Source organism: Ips typographus, linkage group LG2, assembly GCF_016097725.1.
Source record: "Ips typographus isolate SLU linkage group LG2, UJ_Ityp_2.0, whole genome shotgun sequence".
Classification (NCBI taxonomy): domain Eukaryota; kingdom Metazoa; phylum Arthropoda; class Insecta; order Coleoptera; family Curculionidae; genus Ips; species Ips typographus.
The window spans coordinates 16,724,881-16,736,528 of record NC_138423.1 but is presented as its reverse complement, the minus strand read 5'-3'; the positions used below and the strand labels follow the sequence as shown (position 1 = coordinate 16,736,528).

Here is an 11,648-nt window from a genome sequence, read left to right as displayed (position 1 = left end):
TTCCACTTCTTAACTTAATTAAAAATTAAAATTGCATTAATATTTCCTATATTATATCAAATTTTTATTTTAGACAATAATAACCTAAGTGTTTAGTAGTAATGGAATTATTACATAATTAAAACTTATTAATAGTAAGTGTAGACTAGTTTATTTCCGTAACTGACATTATTTTTTATAGAATATTTAAACTGATTCTGCATAGTTACTAACATCATTCATAAGTTTATTTTAGTTTAAACAAACCGTTATTTTATAATTGGAGTTGTAACACTTTTAAAAACACTATAAAATAATAGCCTAGGCCTAGATAGAGAGTGATTGATTAGACCCATGAAATCGGTATTTTAGTTGCTTATAGCTGTGAATAATTTATTGTTATTTGCTAAGACTAGACAAACTTCACGAAAAAAGACTAAATTCCTGCAATGCAATGATTCTAGTTTTTCCTAATCTTATGAACGATATAATAAGGTAAAGAAATGATTAAAATAATATGATTTGCTTATATCAAATATTGTCCATAAACTAGATAGTTACTCTTAAACATTATATGGATAATATTTTAATAAACCAGCAATTTTTCTTCTTTGGTATTAATTTTTGCTGATCCAATCAGTTTAAAGAATAAATAAGTATAGGAAAGTTTAGCTTCCTGGACGTATAGGAAATAGAAAAATTGCATCCAATCCTACACATGCAAAATCAAATGAATCAAATACAACTAATTTTGTTCATGCAAAGTGTAACTTGAACCAACAATTGTCATCAAAAAATTGCAGTTTTCGTAAAATCTCGTTATTTCTTTTTCGTCTGTGTTTTTACTTTGAAAACATTATTCATGTTAATAAAGCTGGTTCCAAAAGACAGTTTATGTATAACCATTTCAAAGGTCTTTTGTTAGCATTTCCCTTTTAGCTAAGAAATGTACTATCATAAAATTGAATAAATTATGAGGTTGTTTGTTTGCTTTGTCAATACGAAACCAAGATTTCAGGATTCTAGTTCAAAACAAAAGGGTTTTAATTTCAATTCACTTTACTGCTTAATTTTTTTAATTGATGATATAAATTTGTCAGACTAACGAGTTTTTTCATTATTTTATAATATTTATAGTTTTCTTGCTTGTTTATTGATCGTGAACTACTGAGGAATGAATTTATTTGTTAATTTTCTTGATTGCTACACTGTCTGAACATTTTCCATATTCATTGGAATTACTTCTACTAAGTATGTTAAAAAGATATGAGCAGCATAAATTTCTTTCTCTCGTTCAAAGTTTGAACTATTTTCCAAAAATTGTAAATTTCTTTTATCGACGAACTTTTAGTAACCATACTTTAAACGTAAAGGACCGTTACTATCCATTACATGATAATAGAGTGCCCCATAAAAGGATAAGGTCTGATAATGCAAAATTCCTGCCGTTCAGATTTTTATTAGGTGGAAATTCAGTATGCACAATCTGGAATACGTAGCCTTCCATAATGGTGTCTAATTCCGTAATCCACTATACTGATATTGAGTTTTTTGTGGGTTAAAAGCGCAGAAGGGCCACAGAGGTTCTTTTTATTAAATTCCGACTTCAAACTCGAAAATTAGTTAAATTTCGACTTCAAACTCGGAAGTTAATTACATTTTGACTTTGAACTCGGGAATTAGTTAAGTTCCGACTTTAAACTCAGAATTTACATTGTCACATGGCAATCAGTGTTCGAATCAAAATAGTAAAGTTTGTCAGTTTGACAACATTGCGATCACACTTCAAACCAAATTAGATGAATTTGTCAACATTACAAACACTATTCGATTCAAATTAATCGAATTTGACCGTTTCGCAACCTGGCAAACATTCTTCGAACTAAATTTGTAAGAGTTCTCAGTTTGACAACATTGCAACAACTCTTCGTACCAAAATAGTAGAAATTGACAGTTTGAGCACATAGCAACTTAACTCCGAGTTTGAAGTCGGAAATTAGTTAAAACTACTGACTTCAAACTTCGAACTCGGAACTTACATTGTTGCATAGCAAACACTCTTCAAACCAAAAATGTAGGATTTGTCAAATAAGCAAATTTATCATTTTGACATCATTGCAACTAATTTCCCAGGTCAAAGTAGGAATTTACCTAATTTCCGAGTTCAAAGTGGGAATTTAGTTAATTTCCGTGTTTTTCATATAAATGCCATATTAATTTAGATATTAAAATCGCAATAGCATAAAGTCCAAATAATGTTACTTATTAATAAGAATGGGTCAGAATGTGGAATCTGACCCATTCCTACAATAGCTAATATACAGGTTACCACAAAATGGCTGCTAATTGAGCTTGTTTTGCGTATTAACTAATTTAGATAGTAGTTGTCATATGTTATTCTATATTACCTTTTTCTTCAATAATACCCAATTCTAGACATTTCACTGGTTTTTTGTTTATTATTTATCTGACTAACCGTACAAACAGAGGTTTCAACTTCTGCGTCATACCAAGAACAAGAGGTATATTGTCTAGTATAGTTTGTAGTTTTCTTTTATCTGCTTTCATACTATATTGCCGCACAATATGCATTTCTAGACAAGAAGACAGTGAAATGCAAATATAAATCGTGAGTATATTCGCAGTTGCAGGTCTAGTTCGGGGAGCTATTCATCAAATCTTCAAAAATTAACTGTCAGCGTTCTATGAATGCTCGGATCCGTAAAATGAAAATTCTCTGCGTTTTGGAAAGGTGCATTAAACGCTTAAGTCTTTCTGACGTTCCTGAAATGCGATTATTTATGGTTTCTATTGTAAGGTTTTGCTCACTAACCAACCAAAATTATTTCAAATATAATCTTTCCGAAATAACGTTTTGACTATTATAAATCGCAAGCAATTTTGGTAACAAAACCTGTTAATTTTCACTCAATAAGAAGGTATATCCAATAGCATAATGAAACTGAGAACAAAATTAATGTGCGTAATAAATATAACTGAAATACTGGAGGAAGAAACTGTCAAGAAAGAGCAACAATTGTGGTCCGTATACTCGATACATTTTACTACTAAATAGGGTAATTTAGAATACTTTATAACTAAAGGCGACCAATTAGAAGAACTGAATGTTGAGGAGTTGTTTAACTGGAATAATATACAGGATGATTCAAGGTGATGGTATATTAGAAGTATACCCCTGTTTTTAATCTCATTTTTGAATTCCTCGCAAGAAGGCTAGCTATTAATATCCCTTAAATTAAGTAGGCAAAGAAACAAGAAACAGAAAATTATTTATAAAAAAAGATGTTCAAAATGGCGACCGTCTGACTCTAAACACAAACGTACTTTCTTTGGAAATCCTTCAGCGGCATTGTTAAGCATTTCATGGGATATGGTCCTGAAAGCTTCCCTAATTTGCGCTTTCATATTGTCTGGTGTTGTCGGTGATATTTTATAGATAACATATTTTACGTACCCCCATAAAAAAAAATCCGGAAATGTCAAATCAGGTGACCATTTTGAAATCCACCTTTTCCAATCCAGCGATTTTGGAATTGTTGATTTAAAAAATGTCGAACTTTGCGATGGTAATGTGCTGCTGCCCCATCCAACTTCAGCCACATTGTTGACCTTATTTCTAACGGAATATCTTGTAGCAAAATGGGAAGTTTATTTCTTAAAAAGTCCAAAAATATTATGCTATTTAAATTTTCTTCAAAATAATAGGGTCCAATCTGCCCATTTTACCACCCCATACATTTGCTGACCATCTGTGCTGGTTATGAACTATTCTCATCTTATGGGGATTCGAATCGCTATAATAATAAAAATTACGTCTGTTGACGGATCCATTATTGTGAAATGTGCACTCATCGCTAAACAGAACTAAATTTTCAAAATTTTCATTTTCTGCCACTTTTTCTAACACCCACATACAAAATTCAATTCGATTCACATAATCGTTCTCAGAAAGTTCTTGATGAAGTTGAATTGTATAGTCATGGTAATTATGCTTTTTAAGAACTCTTGAAATACTTGCTTGGCTGATATTTAAATTTCTTACAATTTGGTGGTGACGTCCAATTCAATGTGTTTTCATTTCCTATAGCAGGCTTGTGTTTTGTGGGTTTCTCATATTGAACACTACCACTTTGTCTAAATTTACTTAATAATCTTTTAAAAACGAATTTGTTTAGATGTCTTCTGTTGGGATAATTTGTAGCGTAAACTCGTGAGGCCTATAAACAATTTTCCAGACATTCTCCAAGAACAAAGATCATATCTATCTTTTCTTCCATTGTATAAACTAACATTTTAGAACAAAGAACTTACAAAAACTACCACTAGAGAACGAAAAATTACCACTAAAAAACTATATCATTCAGTGTGAATAACTGGTATTAAAATTAGTTGAAATTCGAGAAATATCGATTTTCCAAGAAAACGCGCATAGTTAGCTATAGGAGACCTTAATAATTTTCGATAGATAATTAAATTTTGCATCTACTGTAACTATAAAATAGGGGGCTTTTCATTTGATTTTGTCGAGTTAATACGATTTAAAGGTTGACTAAACATTTTCAGACATCAGCTAGACAATTTATCACCCCTGAATCAAAAAACGTGTTCTTTTAGCAATACCCAAGCCAATTTTCGTTAATAAAAATCATACAGACTTTCAGTGATTAAACTTTAAAATTTGTTCTACATCTTTAGAAAATAACGAATATCTGAGAAACTGTAAAGTTTAGACATCTTAACAAAATCATCTTTTATTTTCCAAGTAGATTCTGAAATTTAAGTAAAATACTTGGAATTACATTTGAAAAAATTTTACTTTGATACGTTTTTTACTTTTGAGACGACCGGTATATATTGAAAACAATTTTAAATCAAACATATTTTAAAACTAAATAGTATTCTTTATTTTTTTTTTCATATGAAATTTCTTCTGCCTCAATGGAATAATAATTATCTGAATTTTACAAAATGGATACCAAAATGTTTGAGGAAAATAAAACAAAACCCAATTGTTAGCGTGTCAGAGTAAGTGATTAGATGCATTTTACCTTTATTTGAGAGGTTGAATTGTTAAGGTTAGTTGCTAAAAACTTTTAAAATAAATACACCTTGGAACTGCAAGTTTCACATAAATTTGCTTGAAACAAGATTCAGTGAACTTTCCAACTATTCTTTTTCTAGTTGTGATGGAAGTAGTATTTTCTAATTTGGCTCTAGTCCAGCACATGACGTTGTTGTTTCTTTCCCGTTTAATAATTTAATGTTACCGAATTACCTTGGCACTACACCTAGTCTAACCCCTTTCAGCAGGCGCGATTTCCAGAAAAAGAGGGCAACGGACAGCTGGAGCGTATCCTGATGGTGTTCTGTTAAACTAGTGAACTTGAATCCTGCGGCCAATGTGCGCACAGTCTGGATTCGTCCTGTAACCGACGTGTTCGAGGATCGTCCATGAACCGCCTTTACGCTCTATAAACTCATACAGTTTTCCCGAGTTTCTGTGTTTTCTGTCGAGAAAGTTTAGAAGCGCATCAAGATTTTAGGAACGCTTTAGATTTGATCGAGGTGAGAAATGTTTATTTTTTTGCTTTTATCCCACACTAAAAATTCAATTATAAGAAATCTCACCAAAACCGTTGAAGAGTACCTTAAAACATATTTGAAACCATTGGGAGTATTTAAAAATATAATAATATATAAGGTGATTTGAAATAAGCCTTAGTTGTATGTGCACAATGGCTTTGCCACAATTAAAAATTTAAAAAAAAAACTTATTTGTAGGTTTTTTGTATCAATCTATTTCTTTCGTTATAAGTTACAATGCATAGGGGGTGAAACTACGAATAACCCAGTTTGCTTGCCCAGTTCTTCCACAGAAAAATTAAAAAAATTCTTACGAGGCACGTTTAGAAATTACTATTTCCCGTGACGCTCCGATTATTAAGAATTCATTTCTCTTATTAATTATAGTTTCAAATTGACGTAAATCTATCGCTATACACACAATTACTAACCCAACTAAAATTATATTTACTTGAAGATTTGAGTGTCTGAAGATGTTAATTCATATTTTACTAATAAGGAATGTTCAAAAGTGTTCACTTATCCAGAAAAGTTACTTCTTCATTTACCTTTCTCACCCTTCAACATCATTTCCATGGCTGATGCAAACGTATTCCATATGCCTTACCCTGACCCTTTTCCTGTCAGGAATATGAAATGAGTTTCTGCGATCATCAAAACTATAGCAGAACGAAAAAAAACTTTGCAAGGCACTAAAAGTTAAAGTAACATTTGTCTGAACTGTTTCAACAGTTATACTTTTTTTACTTTGTAAATTAGTTTGTAATGGCAACGTTTGATATTTGAAGTTAATTGTGAGAGTAATTGGAACCTAACCCCATGGTAGTATACTACTTTCAAGTGATTTATACCAAAAATACTATCAACAATATTACTGCATAAATAAAACTCAACTTCTGACACTTTTTTTAGGATTACATGGTAAAGATTAGCCTTCTGATCCCATGTAATCATCCTGAACCAGCTCGATAACTTGTTTTGGCTTTGCTGCCCTTATAAATCATGTTGTTCCTGAATCTCGTGGTTTATGACCTGTAAAAGGCTCTTTAAATTAAGCGTTAGTTTCCCAAATCGTGATTTAGCAGCGATAGAAAAGCAAACGACGCCACTGTAATGGGTTATTAAGAAGTTAAATGAGCTTTCTAATGTACGAGTAATTTCTTGTTCCTGTTAATCCTGCAAAACAGGGACATGCAACCGACTTTATTAGGTAAAACTCACAAAAGCGGTAAAAGTATAGAAATCATTGTCTAAGCAACCGTACAAGCGCAGTTTCAATGAAACAATGTAATGCAACATTTAGTTTTAGTTTAGCCCCTTTCAGTTTTTGCCCTGTAACGTCTGAAGGAGGCCCTTAAAGGCAAAAAAAACCTTAATACAATCTTGTAGTAACTCCTTAAGGAAGTCCCTGCTTTAAATTTAAAGGTCACGAGAAAATTTGAAGGTCATGTGACTGCTTTTAAGTTGAAAACGGTCACGTGATTTTTTTAAGAGTAAAAATTAAATTCATAATGTCACGTGACCGTTTTAAATGTCAAAGGCTTATTTAAAGAGTCACGTGATTTTTTTTTCAGTTTAAACTGATTCTTTTAAAGTCACTTTTTTAACATCAAAGTTTTTAAAAGTCACAGGACCTTTTTTAATTTCAAACTGATACACTGAATCATGTGACTATTTTTAATGTCAAAAAATGGAATTCATAATGTATTAAGTATAAACATCTATACAGCATTGTAAACCAGACATATTTCTGGTAAGTTGATATTGATATCATATTGTTCTTTGTTTTTTTGGTAACTACGTAAAAAAGTAAATATTGCATTGAATATTGCACCATGTAATTTTCTTCTACATTTTAATTTATCTAATATAAATAATAATAGTATATATTATAATATTATATTACATTTAAATGTTGTAAAAATCTTTTATTAAGTGAAGGGTGCACGGGAAAAACAAGCTAAGTCAAATTTTGAAGTTTTTGAGTACAGCAGTTTTATCTCTAAAATCGTTGTTAACTGGTCACCTATAGGCATTAGAAACATAAATATTTTTTTATACAGTGCGTTTTTTTTAACGCGCAACATAGGATTTTACGTGTTAAATTTTTAAGCTTATGTTGGACCATGTTATTTTGGAACTACAGGTATAAAACTTGGAAGATGTGTCTTCAGTACCATGAAGCTTAAGTAAGACCACCAATTCGGTCTAAAAAGTGTTTACAAATTAGCAAAAAGTCATCTTTTTTGGAACATATTTGATCTTTCCATATTCCCTGTATGTATGTTTACCTGCTATCTGCCCTGTCAGTATCAAAAACAACACCTACCATACATACAGGGAGTCTAAATCTTTTCGAAAGAAGATGACTTTTTGCTAGTTTGTAAACACTTTTTAGACCGAATTGGTGGTTGTACTTAAGCTTCAGGGTACTAAAGACACACTTGTCAAGTTTTACACCTGTAGTTCCAAAATAACATGGTCTAACATGGGCTTAAAAATTTAACACGTGAAATCCTATGTTGCGCGTTAAAAAAAACGCACTGTATATAAAGCAGCATGCTTTTTTATTTAATATAATAATTACAAGGTTTTTGTTGAAGAAGATAAAAAAATAGGTCTTGACTTAGCCTGTTTTTCAGCAGATTTATATTATAAATATTAAATTCATCAAGCTTAAGTAGCAAACAAGGTAATTCATAAATTAAAATGTATGTCAAAAAATAATTAGTTGAAAACTTGTTTGTTTTTTATTGATAAAAAATTATTAAACTAATTAGTTACTAAAAAGATTGAAAGGTAAGTAGGTCATTCCCGTGTACGCCTATCCTAAAATATGTTCTATTAGACGACGTAGCTCGATTTTCTTCTGACTAAGTTTGGACCCTGTATAGCATTGCTATTGTCTATCAGGTGAAGCTGTTTTCTCAATTTGGCCAAAAATTGACTTAGCTTGTTTTTCCCGTGCACCCTTCAAGTACAAACCTCGTATAATATCCAAAAATAAACCCTCTAAAACACGTCACCTAAACAGTTTCGGTCACAGACCTCCATTAAAGAGTCTTCCACATAAACAAATTTACTTATATTGAATTCTATTTTTAAATGAAATATGGCAACATTAAATGTCAATCACTTTCATAAATCATGTAAGTGTATTAATTGTGAATAAAGTATACTTAAACAGTGGGTCAATTGATAATTGCTTTTTCCTGGTTTATTAAAGTTTATGTGAATTGCTCCAAATTTATATCGAACACAGTCTAATAGACATTAAAGTACGAAAATAATAATGTATAAAACTTTTTTTATTTCGTATCGAGTTAGTTAAATTGCTAATATTAGATCTAATATACAGTGTGTTTTTTTAATGACATGCTAATATTTTTAGAGGGCGAAAGTGTTAAATCTGATGAAATTTGGTATACTAGGATACATTTTTTGATGTACGAACCTTTTTAATAAACACTTTTACTACAAAACGTACCTACTACTCAATGTAAATTAAATAAATAAATAGGAATTATGATTGACTTTTTGATGTAGATGATCATAGTCGCCACCAACCAGAGAATGCACTATTAGTTGGGCTATTAGTTAATAATTATTTCTTCTAGGCAATTCCATATTTAGACAACCGTACCAAATTTTTACAACAATTAAGCTTGTAACCACTGATCCTACGGGCTGCAAATAACTAACTTAGTTCATAGCATTATTATTAAGCGTTATAAAAGAAAGTAATTCAAGTTTAAACTACAAACAAAACACAAAATGGTTTGGAATCAAAATTTAATGCTAAACAAACTTTATCATTACAGCGTGCACTATTTCCGATTCTCTACTCTGAATTCAACCCTAAAAACTTTTAAATTAATAAACGGCTTTCTAGGGAATACGCCAAACGATAAACCAGTATCGGTGAAAGGAAACTGATGTAAATTGTGAAATATCTAGTTTTGTAGCCCGTTTCGTTCTATTTTGGGGATACACGAACGTCGCAAAAGTTTTGTTATAATGCCGTTATTCAAAAAAAGGATAAGTGCTCGAGTGTATTTTTCTCGGATTGTTGTCACTGGCCAGTGCAAAGTATTGTAAAGCCATCCAATATATTTATAAGCTTATGTAAGTCAAATTTATGGTTACGCGATCGAAAACTCAACTCTTTAAAAGCATTTTAAATGAAGTTCGTATACCTATTTAGCCACACTGTAAAATTTATGAATATGTGATTTTGGGGCACAACGAGTTAAAAAGTGTCTCTTCTATCTTCTTATTGTTATTTTGTAGAAAACAAACAAAATAAATCAGTTATAATTATAACCAATTTTTGTCTCTTAAACATTCTTCTACAAAATTAATTATTTTTTTAATTAGAAATAGTCTATTTATTTAATAACTATACATATTCTGTGACCTGAAACACGCACAACTCATTTACACTATAATAATGACTTTACGTATAAATAGTTCATTTGTACTAATTTGTGGTTAGCTGAGTTATTTAATAGAACACAACATATTATATCAGTCAAATCTCCGATTTCATAATTGCCTGCCAAATATAGCCATTACGAATAATTACAACTAACGTAGCAATTTGGCATTATTGTGGCAAATAGCAATTATTATTATTATTATTAGCGGTAATGTAACGAGAGGAAATTATTACCTTAAATTTGCATGATTTTATTACCTCAATTTGCTTAATGCTAACACAGCACAGCTGCAATTGTTTCCATGTTATTTTCAACATCAATTCAGCATCATTGGTCTTAAACAGAGGGTTAAATTAGATAAATAAATAATTTAGTTAAATACATATTCCGCTTATCATTTTCGTTAAGCTGGAATAGTCGTGATCATGCTTTATTGGAGTAAATGTACCTTTATTGGATTGTGTTTATAGTTGTCGGGTTAATTGAGACTTTATTGTAGTTGTATGAACAAACCACTTGTATTGGATATGTTGAGTTAAAACAATGAGAGGTAATTTTGCAATAGTAGGCCAAAAGTAGTGATGAGTAAATTACCGGTAAAGTAAATATTTTACTTTACCAGAAAAATTTGACTGGTAAATTAAAGTGGTGTGGCAGTTCAAATTTTGACACCGCTTTTCTTCCTGACTGTACCAAATCTCGTAGTGTTTTTTTTTTGGTTATTTGTATAGTCAATTTAGTGAGGATTCCAAAAATGTGCTTAAAACAGTAATTTTCTCACTCCAAGTAGGTTTAACAGAAGATTTTGTCCTTGACTGGCCTGTCAAACTGTGTTTCTGGCAGTTAAAACTTTGACACCGCTTTTCTTCCTCACTGTACCAAATTATTGGATAGGAAATTTAATGAGGATTCCAAAAATGTGCTAAAACAGTAATTTTCTCACTCCCAGTGGGTTTTACAGGCGATTTTGTCCTTGACTGTCCTGTGAAACTGTGTTTCTAGCAGTTCAAACTTTGACACCGCTTTTTTTAGTGTTTTTTTAGGTTATCGGATAGGAAGTTTATAAAGGATTCCAAGAATGTGCTTAAAACAGTCATTTCCTCACTCCAATAGGGTTTTACAGGCGATTTTGTCTCTGACTGGCCTTTAAAACTGTGTTTCTAGCAGTTTAAACTTTGACACCGCTTTTCTCCCTGACTGTACAAATCTTGTAGTGTTTTTTTAGGTTATCGGATAGGAAGTTTATAAAGGATTCGAAAAATGTGCTTAAAACAGTCATTTCCTCACTCCAATAGGGTTTTACAGGCAATTTTGTCCTTGACTGTCCTGTGAAACTGTGTTTCTAGCAGTTCAAACTTTGACACCGCTTTTTTTAGTGTTTTTTTAGGTTATCGGATAGGAAGTTTATAAAGGATTCCAAGAATGTGCTTAAAACAGTCATTTCCTCACTCCAATAGGGTTTTACAGGCGATTTTGTCTCTGACTGGCCTTTAAAACTGTGTTTCTAGCAGTTTAAACTTTGACACCGCTTTTCTCCCTGACTGTACAAATCTTGTAGTGTTTTTTTAGGTTATCGGATAGGAAGTTTATAAAGGATTCGAAAAATGTGCTTAAAACAGTCATTTC

General features: G+C 31.3%; 1 protein-coding gene across 3 annotated transcripts in view; it reads left to right on the top strand.

Annotated features, from left to right (window-relative positions):
* Nucleotides 1–5,343: 5,343 nt before the first annotated feature.
* The window catches only part of LOC145723950 (uncharacterized), a 51,715-nt gene continuing 45,410 nt past the window's right edge, over nucleotides 5,344–11,648 (top strand). The window contains exon 1 of one of the 3 annotated variants that reach the window (XM_081971990.1): nucleotides 5,344–5,565. The gene's annotated coding sequence lies outside the window, so the exon portion shown is untranslated. The remainder of the gene's footprint in view (nucleotides 5,566–11,648) is intronic. The other 2 variants (XM_081971989.1, XM_081971991.1) reach the window with 2 other exon arrangements.